Raw genomic sequence first — 13,211 nt, 5'->3', positions numbered from 1 at the left:
TCGTTATCATAATAATACAGATGGAAATGTTTTTCAGTCACTTTGTAAAATAACTGAATATTTAGGCGTTTTATAAATTTGAAAATGTTACATATTTTGACAGTAAAAAATATACACACTATAAAAAAGCAATGCTCAGGTGAAATATTTACTTTGTGTTGCAAGTGAAAATAGTGTAAACGAAAATCGCAAAATTACCAAGCAAGTGACTTATCAAAACTTTGTCACCATTACCGATGCTACCCACAAAGATACCTACATTTCCTTATTATCTCAAAAAAAAATGTACCTGTATTTCATTTTGTTGATCAATGTGACCATACACCCTTATTACTACCCATAAAAGTGACTAATGAGCTTACGAATGACGCAGCAGAGATCGCAGATAAGTAGTCTTGATTTCTGCTATACATCCGGGTACTCACTGGGAAAAAACAATAACAAAGGCAACAACCTGTCCCAGGGAATTGATTTAGATCAGTGCCCCTTTAATGAACTGTCAAACATCTCTTGCCTAATTTCGACTGTTCTCATATGTCGATTAGTCACAACAGCAGGAGAAGGACTGTTACCAAACACATGTACACACATTCTGTATTCCACAAGGTCCCTGTTAGGATCATTATTGTCACGGTACTACAGGCACCAGAGAAAGTTTCTATGATCCCTTCTGACAAAGAAACAATGGAACATTTTCTGGGTGTCAGCTGTTACTGCTAAGGGTTCTCTTCTGAGTGAAGAAGTACTCCCAAGAGTCACGTTGTTCAAAGACACATTATCATACTGAGCCCTGCACATATCTGGTTATGGTTTCCTGGAGGTGGAAGACACCAAAGATAGGCAAGTACCAGCATTCTTTTTCTTTATCTAAAGGAGCAGCCATCTCAACATGTTGAAAACCCTCTGCATGAAGATTATGAAGTGCTGCCTATTTTCCGATCCTGCTGTTAGATACAATCAAACGTCTTTGCCCATTTAAATGCTTGTGGTTGATTGTTTGGCAGACGTGGTTTGGGTGAATGGATGGAAAGAGGTGCAACCCAGTAACCTTCACCCCAGTTATACATCTCTCGGTCCATGATATTAAGAAACTCTCTGTCTTCAACAGAAGTCCCCTGCTTGTCATTGTTTCTGATTTTGACAAAGCTGACATTCCAAAACCATCTTCAGCTCCTCAAAAGGAGCCTGTAAAGGTCTTCTCACACCAATCACTGGTATACCTTTCCTTCACCGCAAATGGGCTGAAACATTGCTTGCAAATAGAGGTGCATCAATCTCTTAATAAATATGTTTTGTTGATATTAACAGAAACGAACTTGTGTACCTTTCCTCGGCAAACATCTCCAATGATCAACCATCCAAGAGATAATTTCTGAGAATTAGTTAAGTGACGTGGACCCAAACGGTGATCAAGCACATGGCGTGCTTCTATCCTATCCCTTCTTTTCTACATCAGTTGAACACAGGAACACTCATTATCTATTTCTAAAATTGTTACAATGTAACAGTACAGCCCCAATTTCAAATAAAGTCTGAAGTATACAAAGTTCATGTCCAGACCTAGTCTTGCTGAGCTCAAACTTTTCTTAAAATGTCATGCCTATAATTCAGCCATTCATTAACTCTGTGGTTGATATTTTTTTGCTTGGCTATGTTCTGGTTCATTGATAAACCATGTGTATTCAAATTGTAAGCTGTCACATTAACGTTGATATTCCAAGAACACGAAGTGGAATACATCAAACAGAATAATATACTCAGTCTTGGCTTCAGACCAGCTAAACCGGGGTCATAATTCAGTTGATAAGGCATTGGTATTTCAAATACAGTGTTCTGAGGGAAATGACTTGGGGAAACAAGAAGTAGGTGAGGGCAAAAGCAATTGACCAACTGAAGTTTTACAGATCATAGTTAGAATAGCATCAGAACTGTCACAAACAGGTCATTACCAGCCAGGGGCATGGGTGTCCCAGTCGTCTAAGGCGCCGCGATTCGCTGTGCAGAGTCACGCCAGAAACCTATGATTGTGGGTTCGAATCCCGGTTCACCCCGATTATGTTTCTAGGTTTGTCAGCACCATACCCGTGCTCGTGGGTTTCACCGAAGTGGTAAACGTCTGAGACCTGCATCACTTGGGGCTTTTCTCCCACATGAAGCTGACACGCCGTGATATAACTGGAATACTGTTAAAAGCGGCGTTAAACCCAACTCACTCACTCATTACCAGCCAGGTACCTTTTGTCATATCGGGCTTAGACAGTTCTGGGAAGTGAGCTTCCAGTTACTGGAAATCGTGGAATTAACCTAACGGAAGGCCAAATAAGGAATTGTAGTTGACAGACACTAGAGAAGCGGAATAGTACATTTCAATTGGGAATGGTTACTGACCAATCGTAAGTCATGTGTGACATAGGAACCTGGGTTTTTATCGAAGAGTAGACCTCAAGTTAGTCAGTCTGACGAGTAGTGCCTGTCTTGTTGTCACAATCTTCTCAAACATTCTAGATTGTTAGGACCGATAAACAGGGGTATACCGTAGTTCAAGTAAAAAATATAGCTGTTAATCCAGGTGTCGACTATGTCAAAGACAGAACACAACATCCTTCAAGATACCGTAAAATAACCAATAAATAACCTTGGACAGATGTACATGGTCCTGTGTATAGCACTCAAGTTACAATCAGGCGACCTTGTTCAGAATCTTGGCTCCTGAGTTTGCAGTGCTTCGGCTACCACACAACTAAAGCACATGTAACATACATGGTACCTCCTTTGGCAAGTGACTTTTTTCTCCTGAAATATGCCTCTATTCATCCAGCAGTGAATGGTTACTGCCAGGATGAGATTGAAATGTGACTGTTAACCTTTGAGTGCCTGGGTTGTTTACTCCCCAGGGAGATTAGAATAATCAGAAAGTGGACACTAATTCACTGACTGGAGCACTGATAATGTAGCACTTTTTGCATGCTTTAGGTTTGAATTTGGTGCATCATAAATATCCACATTATTAATATTTTCTGTAGTCTATCCAACACATTGAGAGGTTACGGTGGTAAGTTTTAGCCTCTTCAAGGATCATTTTCTGAACCAGCAATTGTTCCTTACAACCCCAAAATCCTTTTCTGGCTCCTTTCTGCTCCATGCAGATAATGTCATTTGAAGCGCAGTATGATGACTTGAGATATGTAACTCACCCTGTAATAGTTTGTACTGTGCGTTCAAACAAGTAACTGGGCAGAAGTTTTTAGGGTCGGTCAAGTCACCTTTCTTTGGGTATTATTAATATTATCATTATTATTATTATTTACATATTAAAATAAAAGATACAGCAAAGAGGGTTTGGGTGATCCTGGCACAGTCAGGCTGGTTAGGCTCATCATCAGCTCTCCCCCTCTACACGCAGCCAAGACAGCAAATGGGACTTCTCCCAGGAAGCGCTGCCTAGTCAAACCCACCCAGAACTTTTTGGAGAATGTGAAGACTCCCCAACACTGCAGCCTTCTGCATTACCCAGTTGTTGTTGTTGTTGTTGTGATTGTAAAAAAAATTATGCTTCAGAAATATCTTATGTTCTACTTACATTATGAATTATATTATCCCAAAATGTTTCCATTTTTTCTGGAAAGCTTTAAATACATGACCTAAATTTTAAGATAGATGTCATTCCTGAATAATAAAAGTGATTTATTGCAGGATATTACAGCAAGGGCCCACCTACCTGAGGAAGGTGGGCTATGTTGAAAGAATGACAAAGATGCAACAGTGGATTTAATGGCCAAGGGTGTGGAGGTTCTAAAGGGCTACCCCAATTTAGAAATGGAATAAATACTATTACAAGCCTAAATGGCATAACCATGCCAGGCCAAATTTCGCTATGTGGCGACTTGAGTTGCTAAACATATTTGTAAATAGATAATTAATGCTAAGGCCCAAATGACGGAAACGACGCAACCAGACCAACTTGTGTTGCGGAGAGCGGCAATGCGATGTACAACGTGATGAAGGGCTGTGCGAAAGTGATGAGTAGAGACAGTTACGTAATTGAAAAAGCAGTGATGACGTCACCATGAGACGGTTACGTAACTTCCGAGGACACGCGCGTGCAAGGACGCGACAGGAAGTAAGTAAAATTGTAAACATGAGATGATATACCTGCAATAAAAACATTTAGTCGCTAGTACTAAATGTAAATAACATTTTAGTTTTGTTATCAAGATGGGCTCATAAAGTATTTAAAAATTTCTAGAATGAGTGTTCAACAATGGACCAAAATTGTTTTCTGTTGCTGAAATGTGCATTGAAACACCATAAAATATTAGGGATGGGGATAGAGTGTGACAACTGCCAACTTGAAAGCCTCATGAGAGTTTTTAACAACTTTTCCCGTAAATGTTGTTAAAAAATTCTTATCTGACTAGATACATCTATTCACATGTTTATTGAGCACCTTCACATGTTCTGTAACTGATCAGTTGACTTGATTTGGTGTTTTTCCATGAATAGTCTTTTGAAGGGTAAGTGGCCATGAAAAATAAATTGCAGGCAACTAAATCAGAAAATAATACATAAATAATTACAATTCTTTTTTATTGCCCCATTGCTCTGTCTTTGATGGATTAGAAAAGTAATAAGATACAACTACACAAATCATACAATGTTTAGGTAACTTTTAAGTGCTTAAATAATAATGGACCAATGTATTGTAAGTGGATTCTGAAACATACTCATCTTACAGTTAGTTTCCCCACTAGATTAACGCAAACAATTTCTTTCCAAATAGAATATAAATATATGAAGGGCGGTGGTGTAGACGAGTGGTATATTGTAAAAAAGCCAGTGTAAAACCATACTCATCCACTCACTCACTCACTAAAACTGAATGACAGATTTCATCTTATGTTCACTTAGTGTACTCACCATCTTTCTTCTCTGTTAGCCCAGTGACATGTTCAGTGTAGGTGCTGCTTCCAAACTTGTTGCTCGCCACAACCCTCACATAGTACACAGTGCCAGAGTTTAGATTCCTGATGACTGACGTTAAGTAATTCCCTCTTCCTGTCTCTTCATATGTTCCTGCTGTCTTCCAGTCTTCCTCGTTTGTGCTGTACTCTACAGTGAATGTCTGAGTGGCCCCGCCATTGAACTCCTCCTTCCAGGAAACACGTAGAGAGAAGGGGCCTTCTGTGTAGACACTGACGTTTGTTGGGGTACTCGGTGGTCCTACAATAAAGTGGGAAATCATAATCACAGATGATACAGTCTTATATATATGAAATACAGAAATATCTAAATTTCAACAATGTTTCACAATATGGCTACAATGAATGTTAGGTACAAGTAATACTGTCAAACATTGCAATACACAACAGCTTAATTTCATTCTCATAATTTAACTCTGAGCCTCATGGTTTATTCACTACATTATTTCTAACTGATTCACAAAAGATAAACTTTCAAGTTTGAATTATTTTTGCAAAACTAACCCTCCTAATGGAAACACATCCACATAAAGTATCAGAACATTTCATTCAACTGTATCTGAAAAAAACATTCAGAAAGTATTTGCATTATATAAGGAATATCAGAACTGTCCCATTACCTTCCAACAAATACCACCTCTAGCTTACTTTATATACAGATATGTGCCTCAAGTATGTAACTACTTCATTAACAAACTACATGGCAACTGAACTAGGACTTCAATTCAAAATTTCCAAAACTACAAGTACAACTATGTTGAGTGCGAAGTCTTGGTCTAATGGCAGGGATAATTCTAGGATGGGGCCTAATGTGCTTTTAGCACCTGAATTCAAAAGAAGGCCCACATTTTCAAATACAATGGGGCATTTTAACATTGTGCTGTATGGGTGTACCTCTGGAATATCTAAACTTTTCACAATAAGGGCCCATGTCAGAAAATTCCTTGTGTGAACCCTGTAATGGTGTCACTTCCTTTCTTTTAAAGCATCTGCAACTTTGTATGTGACACACACTGGTATTCCAATGTCCAAATCATCAAAACAATAGTTGTCATTGATAATAATTCTAAGAATACTACCTCCATTAGATCATTGCTATAAATCCTGTATTTTTGCTGCATTCACACTAAACCTAAAATTTCAGATTTGCAACAGAAGTCCTCTTCACTGTCGACTACACATGATTACTTATTCGCCTAAAAACACATATAGCTCGGATTCTGCCCCTAGTAAACTCCCTTTTTCGTTAGTTGACAGTGATCCTATTTTCTTGGTAATCCATAACTTAACAGGGGATTCCAAATTCAATAGAAGGTAACTCATACTGGAATAGTCCAAGAGGACTTGAAAATCGGATAATACTCAGAATCAGTCAAATATGTGAAATGTTCAGTTGAATTATCCCTATATTTGTTTATCAGTAAAGAAGACTTCTTAGAAATCCACATTTCCAGTTCTAACAAAACTTCCGGCATAAATTAACTTCCTGTTATGACGACTCTTCTGTTATATATATACTGTAAGACGTGAAATTAATGCGTGTCCAAAAGAATGCGACCGGTGGCCCCTAGCCAAAAATGCGATTCAATATGAATGCGACACAACCTCCTCTCAAGCATCAGTGGATTTATATCTAAACAAAACGTCCTCTGTCAGGTTTACAGGAGAATCTGGTTACAGGCCGCCTAAGCCACATTTTGAAAAGAGATAGCCAAAATTGATGTTCGCAGGGCAATGGTTACGGTTGCGTGATTATGGAATGTGGCTCTCGTGGCTATGCTGTCAAAACATGCTTTGTGATTCTAACAGGTTACCGTACTCAACAAAACAAGTCTTGTTTTTTCATTTTTGATTCAGATCATAACGGGGATAATATATTCATCAAAACATTACATTGATGGATATCATGACAGGTCATATTACATTGTCACATTACAGGTCACGATTGTGTAATGAATTGTTGTGTAGCACATCTAAAACAATGACAATGTTTGCACTTACATGTAAGAGACAGATGTATTACGCTATTGCATGACTTGATGATGCCGAACACTACCATAATGTCATTACTGCAGATGAAGGAGGTCGCCCACGTGGTGAGCATATTCCATCTCACTCCGGTGTTGGTTCAGGAGCTGGGTCTTGAGGGATGCAATATGAGCATCGATTGCTTTGTACTTCCTTCTTTGTGAAGGTTCTGACCACTGGTGAGAAAGTCTCAGGACTGCAACCTGTGAGTGACTGCTCGCACTGAAAGAGCTTCACTACCTCGTAGATGTTCGGGTGGCACTTCTTGACAAGTCTCTTTATCTTGTTGTGCCACCCTTCTAGGTGATTGTTGGTACGGTGGCCTTGGTTTTCGAAGTGGTTCCAAATCTCTGGGATGAAGGCCTGTCCTTGAACCCAACTGGTTGTCACATAGTCTATGTTCAATGTTCTGGTCTGTAGTGAAGATGAGGGTGTCGTCATTAACACGGTGTAGGAACTGGTCGCCTCCATCAGTCTGGAAGTACTTCTCCTCAAGCTGGATCATTTAAAGGTATCGGTAATCTGATTAATTAATTAGCGGCTAGAGTAGGTGAAATGCAAACAGCTGAAAATGTGGCGCATTCGGCAATAGTCATTTTTGAAATGTGGCTCAACCGGCTAGACACCGAGAATCCTCATCTTAATCCATCCTTACATTAATCCAATCACACACCAAATAGCACCGCTTATTGGCGCTGAGTAGAGTACTTCAGCTAAAACAATACGTGCACGCTGGCTCGAGTCAGCCTTTGATGCAGTCGCAAAGAGCAAAACACCGTGTTGGGTGGCGTCTGACTGGACTTGCAGGTGTGATCAGTGATGACATGAGTGAGTAGAACGCTTGTCTTCACCCAAGCAGTGACAATTCACAGGATGTCATTAGTGTTTGAATGACACTGTTTATATACTTGTTACAAGTGCTGCTCAATAAACATTGATGTGGAATACATAGTTGTTTGTTTTCAGCGTATGTCTAAGTTGGAATTTCTGCTATCCAAAATGTCTTATTGTTGATATAAATGCCATGTTTAATAATGCGAGCAAATACCTCTCACATTTTTCGCATTTAATTCACGCTCACGTTAATTTCATGTTTTACAGTATATATATTTTACTTATTCAGAGGGACCAAGGGGGGAACGAGTAAGCAAAGAGACCTGTCCAGTCCATCAGTAGAGCATTGACTTGATGGGCTCTCGGGTCCATTACTGGATGGATTAGTATAACCAGGTTTTTTTGGTAAAAAGGGGTTTTAATATTACTGTATATCGCTGTGTATAAGGCGAGCTTTTCGTACCTAAAATGAGGGGGTTAAGAAGGGGAAAGATCTCACATTTTTTTCCACTGGCGACGTCAACCGGCGTCCGATAGCCAGCCATTTGACAATAAAACTTTGCATTTCGTCCTAAATAACTATTTCAATACATAAACATGATTTGTATCACTTTTACTTGAATAAAGTTTAATAATTTCTGCAAATAAAGTTGAAATGACCCTCACCTCGATGCAGATTGTCAAACCAGCTGACACGGTAAAACAATCAACATCCGTGAGTAGAGAGCCGGAAGTACCAGTAAGCATTTGCATATTGCACATGTGACCTAACATGTGATAACCAGTAAAGAGGAAATCAATTCCTGCTGTTTTTACAGTTGTATTAACAACTGTTGGAGACAGTGTGTATAAGTGATTGTGGAATAAACACGCTGAATGTGAAGCAAACATAATCCTAGTTAGTTACAATAAGTTTATTGGCGATAAAATTATTCACCATTGTCTCTTATATGTTATTACTTCATAAATGAATTTTATTTTATGGGCACCAATTTGGTGTCGTACCGTGTAAACACAAAATGGCAACATGTGCTGGAGTTACACACGCGATCAATCATCGTAGAAAAAACAATGCAAGATAAACATATTTTTATTGCATATATAAGGTTTGTGTGCCCACCATCATCTCGGCTTGGACACTCGCCCCGTGCAGATGTGTCCTTCCAAGCTCGCTACCAACGCTTAACTATGAGAGACATCGCTTTGTCGCTACCGAGGGAGCTTGTCTCCATCCTGGAGCCCTTGCTGGCTTACAGGGTTGGGGACTACTCCCTCAGGACTTCCTACAAGTCCAACTCCTCCACCCTCTCCATCTCCTTTGACTTAGGTCAAAGAAAGGCCTCTGGTCAAAGCTCCGGCCAAGACCAAGCCTAAGGAGAAAACCCTCCCGGCCCCTATCCCTGCTGCACCACGCCCGGTACAGAAGGCCAGGCTGCCCAAAGTGAAGTAGGCTCCACCAGTCGCCGCCAAGGAGATCCAGGAGAGCCTACCCACCACCCCTCCACCCCCAACAGCAGCATTGGAACTCGCTCCCCTTGAATCCAGAGGGGAGGAGCCCTTTCGAACGCCAGAAGGGACAGGACACAGGAGGAAGAAGAGAAAGAGGAAAAGCATCTTCTCCCCTGACTCTTCCCCCCTCATATCTCCAACTACCAGCAAGACCACGGAAACCCAGACCGCTGTAACACCAGGCCCCTCCCTCAACACCAGCAAAGTCCAGACCGACCCGGTCCAGGAACAAGTTGTTGAGGAAGACGTCCGTGTCCACCTTGCACAGCAGGCCAGCCTCATACTGGAGCAGCAAAAGGTCCACCCTAACCCCTGCTACCAGCATGAGAGCGGCAAGGTATACCCCAGCAACCGCCCACGCCCACTCATGGTGCTGGAGCAGTACTGGGGAGAAGAGAGGTTTGAACACGAAATCCACAGCTACCAGGATCGCTCGGATTTCCTGGTTGACTGTGATCTTCAAGTCAGCCCCCTCTTTATCACCAACGCCACCGCCCGCCTCACCACCGCACTGTTCCAAGCTCTCCCTCCAGGAGAGCTTGACCTAGCCAGGAGGCTCCTGGCTGGGAAAAAACAGTAAGCTCCAGCTTCCACCACCACACCAGCTTGCCAGCCGACGCCGTGCCTTCCCACGCTTGACCCCCTCCCCCCTCACCCAAACCCAAACTTTTCCATATTATCATTATTCTTTTATCATCCACTCCAACCCAGCCAAACCCCCCCCCCCCCCCCCCCCCCAGATTATCATTTTAGGTTTTCTTAATTTACATTTTTTTGGGTTGCACTTCTTATTTATTCATTACGCCTTTTTTTCCCTTTTAGTATAAGTGCTTCCCCGTGTGCGAGATACGCTAAATGTAATTTATTACATGCGGAAAGCGCACGTTAAATCTCCGAATATGAATGAATGAATGAATGACTTGTAATGTGCTTCCTTCCAGGTTGCCTTATACATGGAGTATAGGATCTTGGGTTGATTTTGAAGGCGTGTACAGGGGGGTCACTGGGTGATGGCTTCGACCCACGAGGTAAAAAAGTTATCGATTTGAGATAGAAATTTCCTTCTAGTGAATATGAGGAAATTATCAAGATTTGGTCTGGAAGTATAAGTACCAGAGAGTTAAGGAAAGATATGAATACATGATTATTCTTGACGCAAAAATATTTCTGATAACTACTGCTGGAATTGGAAAGGACTGTCTGGGGATTTGTTATCATCTTACAATCTGACAGGGAATTTGTTTTACATCTTGAGTTGCTTGAATTATGAGTTCAGTTGACCAATGATTTTAGGAAATTAACTGAGGGTTTGGTCAAGAAGGGTTTGATAGTAAAACTGATTGGAATGGAAATTGGGGTTCATAAGGAAGTGAGTGTTAGGACTCATTTCTCATGATGTCAAACATAATTTCGGGGGGAGGAGCTAAAGTTATCATTGATAGTATTTTGTTAGTTGTTCGGGAGTGGTGCGGGGATTTAGAAATTCACGGCTGAACAGAGAAGTTCTCTCTGTAGATTGGAATTCCGGGTCAGAAAAGTATTAGAGTTAACAGTTGATCGGAAATGCTATCAGGCTCTTCAATGCATCCTTTAGGTATATGTTGTATTTAAGTAATACAGGATACAAGAAAATACCTGAGGATTATGTGTGTATATTTATGATTAATTCTATCACAAATAAAAAGGACTAGAGCAAACAAGCTGACTTGTGATTTTGGGAGCTACATCATCCCAGGAACCAAGAGTGGTTGATAAGTACAAGTGACCAAGGGTAGAATGGTAAAGTACCCGACACCTAAGGTTACAGTAGACTGGTACTTGGTGGCTCAGGCAGGTGGCAAAAAGGTCTAGATTGGGGGTGTCCCATGTTGACGTGATCCACAAGAACACTTACTGGTGTAGAGTCCATTCCAATGTTACAATACGGCGACTGCGTGAAAGGCTGTCCGCAAGAATGTTAAACCTCCGGGGTATCTGCCATCGCAAATAACTGAATAGTTCCCGTCACCAGGGAGCTAGATGAGGTAGTCATTGTTTCTGTATATAGGCTACTACCAAGTTATTGTCTGTGGCTATGAGGAGTGATGAACGGGATAGCAATGTTTTTTAGTTCTTGAGAGCATGATAAATTGCTTTTATTTCCCTGCAATTGATGTGGAGATTCTGTTCCAACAGAATCCATAACAGTTCTGGGGGTAGGTATTGGGGTAGAGCTTTGGGTAGAGAATTGTGGATCAATCCCAATACCCCAAACCACACAGTTTTAATCATTTAAATTATGAAGAATAATTCCACAACAAAGAAATATACAATGACCATTTATTACATTATAAAGAATATAATTATTCTTTTAACAGTATTACATACAGTTAATGATGTGTTCACAAGGATGATTTTACGTACACTTACATTTACTAATCTAATATATTGATCTCAGATTTCACCTAGATATACTAGATGCAAATATTGTCACCATACAAGGTGGATTTATGCTACAAGAAGTAGTTTCTTGGAACAGACTCACAAATATAGGTGACATCACACGAACTATCACGTTGCCAAAAAGAAACAGGTGATTTAGAACGTATTCACATTTTGTTTTTGCACATTAAACAAACAGTCAGTAAGAACAGTGGTGATATGTACATTAATTTATTTAACAGTAACTTATACGTTTATGGTTGTATACTGTATTGCATACAACATGTACAATATGATTAATCTGTCAACTAAGCGATATATACAAAAGTCTTGTACATTAGAGGTCCATTATCCCTGGATCTTGAGATTGTCCATGTGGCAGGGTGTTCATGAACTGCTGATGTTCGGGATTCAAAAACATCAAGGGAACGCCTATCATGACGTCCTGGAAGTCCACCAAAGAAGGTTTGTATTAAGGCAGGAGGTCTCCGAGTGGGAGCATCTAGTGTAAAAAAATGTATTGATCCAGTTCTGGAGGGGGCATAGCTGTATTCTTCCCCTGTGAGTCATGTCTTCAAGAGATGTTAGATGGCCCAGTAGGAATCGAGCTCCAATGTAAACTATGTCCTGGACTTGTATGATCTCTGATTTGGTCAGGTGCACCAAAAATCCTAGATACGTCATAAGTTGTATCAGGAAGATCACGTTCTGATGGAGCTGATCTTTGAAGGTAACCGTGAGACATACGATGTGTGAAGCTGATGATGAGCATCATAATCCAAGTGAAGAGCTAAGGAGCTATCAATATTCCGAATGGTAGTACTCTGCACTCGTAACGTCTCCCATTGACAGCAAAGCGCGCCCTGTAAATTTAGGCTGATCCCAAGTGTTGACCATAACTTCCTCCCAGACTCCATCTCGAATTTGGGAGGAGGTACCTTGAGGTACCATGACATTGATGCATGCTTGATTCTTATTGGTTAAAAAGGTTTCCTTTTAGCTATGGAAACCCCTTTCAAATATATGAAGCCTTTTTACACAAAAAACATGCATATGAATACATCGATAGCCTACATATCGATTCATAAGAAAATGGCTGCCGATCGATCAACCCCATGTGAATTGTAAAATGTATCTATATGTCCTCTATTACACGCTGGGTCTTAAATACATGCCAGGTCTCTAATACACGTCAAGGGCTCTCGCAAAATAATAGATGGCCTAGCTATTGTCTAATAGAGGAAATACGGCAGTTTGATATCAGATGTTTTTGGTGTTCCGCAACCTTGACTGCTACCTTAATGACATAACAAGAATTAACAAAGGCATATCTTTTTTCCATACCAATGAAATGTTTATGAAACTGTTAGGGACATTCTATGGCAACCAGAATCGGAACAGGCTATTTCCTCATTGAAACAACCAACAATGACAGTAAAA

Source organism: Haliotis cracherodii, unplaced genomic scaffold (assembly GCF_022045235.1).
Source record: "Haliotis cracherodii isolate W230 unplaced genomic scaffold, xgHalCrac1.p SCAF_12, whole genome shotgun sequence".
Classification (NCBI taxonomy): domain Eukaryota; kingdom Metazoa; phylum Mollusca; class Gastropoda; order Lepetellida; family Haliotidae; genus Haliotis; species Haliotis cracherodii.
The sequence above is the reverse complement of the archived record's forward strand: the minus strand, read 5'-3'. Positions refer to the sequence as shown.